This window comes from Watersipora subatra, chromosome 9 (genome assembly GCF_963576615.1).
Source record: "Watersipora subatra chromosome 9, tzWatSuba1.1, whole genome shotgun sequence".
NCBI lineage: Eukaryota > Metazoa > Bryozoa > Gymnolaemata > Cheilostomatida > Watersiporidae > Watersipora > Watersipora subatra.
The window spans coordinates 54099654-54106156 of NC_088716.1; positions in this window are offsets into that span (position 1 = coordinate 54099654).

A 6503-nucleotide genomic window follows, 5' to 3' on the forward strand; every position below is an offset into this window, starting at 1 on the left:
TGGCCGAAGGTTTCACACTGAAATGTTATACTTAAAATTTTATTAAATACTTAAAGAATTTGATAGTTACTGTCTATTTTTATTTTTAAAAACTTCAATATGAATTAAAAGCCAAACAGGCATAGCAAGTGAAATGTGTTTGAAAGGTTGTATTCTGTTTCACAGGTTCTGAAAATAATCTGGCAAATATCTACTTAGTAGACAGCAATTCACCTTTAGTTGCAATATTGTCTTTTAGCTGTACACAAATTATATTATATTTGTATTGCATTAGTGTTGTTGTCTTGTTTACGTGTGCCAATTATAGGCTCAATAGTTTCTATCATGCTAATATTTGAAACAAATAAATATATTTTATTACACCCAATAATTTTCGTACAAGATTTAGTGAAAATCCCAAACTAATAGGTTATATGGCATACACACCCATGATAATAATTCCGAAACCGAAATGAGGATACGTGTTCAGTGAATTTTTTACGGATGAAAGTATAATTAATTAATTCATCAATATTCTAAAAGTAATGGTTGTATTTTAATGAATGGTTTTGATAATATTCGTAGTTATTGAAATAGCATTGAGAAATTTTATGACTGTATGTACAGTTATGATATTTGCTTTATGTTTTCAAACCAATGGCCATACAAGCAAATGTTCATGCACTGATATTTTTACCATCGATTTGGGAAAATCTTATTACAAATGTTTTGAGATTGGTGGCGACTAATTCTGCTCTTATAATCATTGTGTAATGTTCGAAACTAATGGTTGTAATATAATAAGTATTTGTTGGGGTATTCGTCTTTCCAAATTAGAAATATTTTATTCTTTGTCATCAAATGTAACAACAAACTGAAGGAAACTTTTTATAACATCCTTGATATGAATTAATACTATGCATGCACCAGTAAATTTTGACATTTATTTCAAACCAATGGTTAAAAGGTTATGCAAACTCGTGGTTATATTGGAACCCTCAAATTAGCAACAACATATCACAATGGCGTTGATATGCTATATCACTCAAACTGCTTTTGTAATAATTGCTCAATATCCCCGAGCAAATGGTTAAAAAATCATACACGCTTTGTGGAGATAATGGAGCAGGCATTAGGGACATTTTATTACATATGACTTCTACATATTTGTTTATACATATTTGTATGACTGTTAGCGGAGTTGCATCAATTGGCCAACTTCCCAGAATAGTTACATAATTATAAACACTGGTGATGGTATCTTAGCATCTATTTAAGGACATCTTGTCACAATAGCTATGAGATGCTTGATCACTGCGTGTAGATTGGTAATAATTGGTCAATGTTTCAAACTAATGGAAGCAATATCATTCACAGTTGCAATAATAGTTTTGCCACAAAATTGGTGAAATCTTCTCACACATTCGCTTTAAGATGGTTAACGAATAAGTGTGCACTTACCATTATAGATCAATTTTTTCAAGCTAATGTTTCAAATATACAAAAACTTGCTGTGATATTTGTGCCATTAAATTAGAGAGATTTTACCACAGCCCAAATGCTTTGAAATGATTAGTGACTGTAAGTGAACTTACAAAAAATTGTAAAGTCATATGCACATGTGATAATAGTTGTCATCAAATTGAGACATCTTGGCATGATGAATTTACATGGCTTAAAACTTACATTCTTTTATCAGAATTGGTTAATGCGACCATACAAATGTTTAAAATAGCGTAAACATGTCTGAGATATTTGGCTGTCAAATAACGGCCATCTTACAGCAACGGTTTTTAGATTGTTCATGATTGTGAGTTCACATATAATAATTGTTCCATGTCCCCAAATTAATGATTAAAATATCATACACACCTGTGAGAATAATTTTACCATCAAATTGGGGACGTATTGTTGCAATGGTGTTGACATTGTCTATGACTGACTGTGTTCTTTTGTTCTAATTGGTCAATGTGCTCAGAAAACTGTTTAAAAAAGCATATTTATTAGGGTTGATATTTTGGCATTAAAATTGGAACATCTAGCAGCAATGGTATTAATAATGATGATGACTGTGATTTCAAATAAAATAATCAGTCAACGTCCCCAAATCAATGGTTAAAATATCATACACACATGTGAGAATAATTTTACCATCAAATTGGGGACATATCGTTGCAAGGGTGTTGACATATTCTATGACTGACTGTGTTGTTTTGTTATAATTGGTCAATGTGCTCGGGAAACTGCTTAAGAAGCATACTTTTGGGGTTGGTATTTTGGCATTAGATTTGGAACATCTAGCAGCATTATGGTATTAGGAATATTCATGACTGTGATATCAAATAAGATAACCAGTCAATGTCCCCAAATCAATGGTTAAAATATCATACACACGTGTGAGAATAATTTTACCATAGAATTTGGGAAATATCGTTGCAATGGTGTTGACATATTCTATGACTGACTGTGTTGTTTTGTTATGATTGGTCAATGTGCTCAGAAAACTGTTTAAAAAGCATATTTATTGGGGTTGATATTTTGGCATTAAAATTGGAACATCTAGCAGCAATGGTATTAATAATGATGATGACTGTGATTTCAAATAAAATAATTAGTCAATGTCCCCAAATCAATGGTTAAAATATCATACACACATGTGAGAATAATTTTACCATCAAATTGGGGACATATCATTGCAATGGTGTTGACATATTCTATGACTGACTGTGTTGTTTTGTTATAATTGGTCAATGTGCTCGGGAAACTGCTTAAGAAGCATATTTTTGGGGTTGGTATTTTGGCATTAGATTTGGAACATCTAGCAGCATTTTGGTATTAGGAATATTCATGACTGTGATATCAAATAAGATAACCAGTCAATGTCCCCAAATCAATGGTTAAAATATCATACACACATGTGAGAATAATTTTACCATCAAATTGGGGACATATCGTTGCAATGGTGTTGACATATTCTATGACTGACCGTGTTGTTTTGTTATAATTGGTCCATGTGCTCAGAAAACTGTTTAAAAAGCATATTTATTAGGGTTGATATTTTGGCATTAAAATTGGAACATCTTGCAGCAATGGTATTATGAATGATGATGACTGTGATTTCAAATAAAATAATCAGTCAATGTCCCCAAATCAATGGTTAAAATATCATGCACACGTGTGAGAATAATTTTACCATCAAATTGGGGACATTTCGTTGCAATGGTGTTGACATATTCTATGACTGACTGTGTTGTTTTATTATAATTGGTCAATGTACTCGGGAAACTGCTTTAGAAGCATATTTACTGGGGTTGATATTTTGGCATTAAAATTGGAACATCTAGCAGCAATGGTATTATGAATGATGATGACTGTGATATCAAATAAGATAACCAGTCAATGTCCCCAAATCAATGGTTAAAATATCATACACACGTGTGAGAATAATTTTACCATCAAATTGGGGACATATCGTTGCAATGGTGTTGACATATTCTATGACTGACTGTGTTGTTTTGTTATAATTGGTCCATGTGCTCAGAAAACTGTTTAAAAAGCATATTTATTGGGGTTGATATTTTGGCATTAAAATTGGAACATCTTGCAGCAATGGTATTATGAATGATGATGACTGTGATTTCAAATAAAATAATCAGTCAATGTCCCCAAATCAATGGTTAAAATATCATACACACGTGTGAGAATAATTTTACCATCAAATTGGGGACATTTCGTTGCAATGGTGTTGACATATTCTATGACTGACTGTGTTGTTTTATTATAATTGGTCAATGTACTCGGGAAACTGCTTTAGAAGCATATTTACTGGGGTTGATATTTTGGCATTAAAATTGGAACATCTAGCAGCAATGGTATTATGAATGATGATGACTGTGATATCAAATAAGATAACCAGTCAATGTCCCCAAATCAATGGTTAAAATATCATACACACGTGTGAGAATAATTTTACCATCAAATTGGGGACATATCGTTGCAATGGTGTTGACATATTCTATGACTGACTGTGTTGTTTTGTTATAATTGGTCCATGTGCTCAGAAAACTGTTTAAAAAGCATATTTATTGGGGTTGATATTTTGGCATTAAAATTGGAACATCTTGCAGCAATGGTATTATGAATGATGATGACTGTGATTTCAAATAAAATAATCAGTCAATGTCCCCAAATCAATGGTTAAAATATCATACACACGTGTGAGAATAATTTTACCATCAAATTGGGGACATTTCGTTGCAATGGTGTTGACATATTCTATGACTGACTGTGTTGTTTTATTATAATTGGTCAATGTACTCGGGAAACTGCTTTAGAAGCATATTTACTGGGGTTGATATTTTGGCATTAAAATTGGAACATCTTGCAGCAATGGTATTATGAATGATGATGACTGTGATTTCAAATAAAATAATCAGTCAATGTCCCCAAATCAATGGTTAAAATATCATACACACGTGTGAGAATAATTTTACCATCAAATTGGGGGCATATCGTTGCAATGGTGTTGACATATTCTATGACTGACTGTGTTGTTTTGTTATAATTGGTCCATGTGCTCAGAAAACTGTTTAAAAAGCATATTTATTGGGGTTGATATTTTGGCATTAAAATTGGAACATCTTGCAGCAATGGTATTATGAATGATGATGACTGTGATTTCAAATAAAATAATCAGTCAATGTCCCCAAATCAATGGTTAAAATATCATACACACGTGTGAGAATAATTTTACCATCAAATTGGGGACATATCGTTGCAATGGTGTTGACATATTCTATGACTGACTGTGTTGTTTTATTATAATTGGTCAATGTACTCGGGAAACTGCTTTAGAAGCATATTTACTGGGGTTGATATTTTGGCATTAAAATTGGAACATCTTGCAGCAATGGTATTATGAATGATGATGACTGTGATTTCAAATAAAATAATCAGTCAATGTCCCCAAATCAATGGTTAAAATATCATACACACGTGTGAGAATAATTTTACCATCAAATTGGGGACATATCATTGCAATGGTGTTGACATATTCTATGACTGACTGTGTTGTTTTATTATAATTGGTCAATGTACTCGGGAAACTGCTTTAGAAGCATATTTACTGGGGTTGATATTTTGGCATTAAAATTGGAACATCTTGCAGCAATGGTATTATGAATGATGATGACTGTGATTTCAAATAAAATAATCAGTCAATGTCCCCAAATCAATGGTTAAAATATCATACACACGTGTGAGAATAATTTTACCATCAAATTGGGGACATATCATTGCAATGGTGTTGACATATTCTATGACTGACTGTGTTGTTTTATTATAATTGGTCAATGTACTCGGGAAACTGCTTTAGAAGCATATTTACTGGGGTTGATATTTTGGCATTAAAATTGGAACATCTTGCAGCAATGGTATTATGAATGATGATGACTGTGATTTCAAATAAAATAATCAGTCAATGTCCCCAAATCAATGGTTAAAATATCATACACACGTGTGAGAATAATTTTACCATCAAATTGGGGACATATCGCTGCAATGGAGTTGACATATTCTATGACTGACTGAGTTATTTTGTTATAATTGTTCAATGTGTTCAGGAAACTGCTTTAGAAGCATATTCATCGAGGTTGATATTTTGGCATTAAATTTGGAACATCTTGCAGCAATGGTATTAGGAATGATCTTAACTGTGATATAGAATAAGATAGTCAGTCAATGTCCCCAAATCAATGGTTAAAATATCATACACACCTGTGAGAATAATTTTACCATCAAATTGGGGACATATTGTTGCAATGGTGTTGACATATTCTATGAATGACTGTGCTCTTTTGTTCTAATTGGTCAATGTGCTCAGGAAACTGCTTAAGAAGTATATTCATTGGGGTTTATACTCTGGCATTAAATTTGGAACATCTTGCAGCAATGGTATTAGGAATGATGATGACTGTGATATGAAATAAAATAATCAGTCAGTGTCCCCAAATCAATGGTAAAAATATCATACACACCTGCGATAATTTTTCTACAACCAATATAGGGATATCTTTTCTCAATAATATTTCTACTAATTTGTTAAACTAATGGTTACAAACTTGCTGATTAAAGTACCAAACATTCCCTTGTGCTCAAATTGCCTTCTAAATAGTTGAGGGTGAAAAGTACAGATTCCCTATTAGACTAGCATTGAGAGAATTTATGATATCGTGTGCACTTATAATAGTTGGTCAATTGTACCTAAATAATGAATATACTTGTATACTAATACAAAGACACTTTTGTTTTATGTTTACATCATACATCAGAAAAATTGTATGACAACATATTTGAGACTATTTTTGATGGTTTGCAGTTCCAATAACTGGCCAATTACTTCAAAAAACATTGACTGTAGTATCATACGTAATGTGGATGACGTACACGCCTTCAAATTGAACAAAGTTTATTTCAATAGTACCGAGATAGCTCAAATCAGTGTGTGCAGTGATAGTATTTATTTA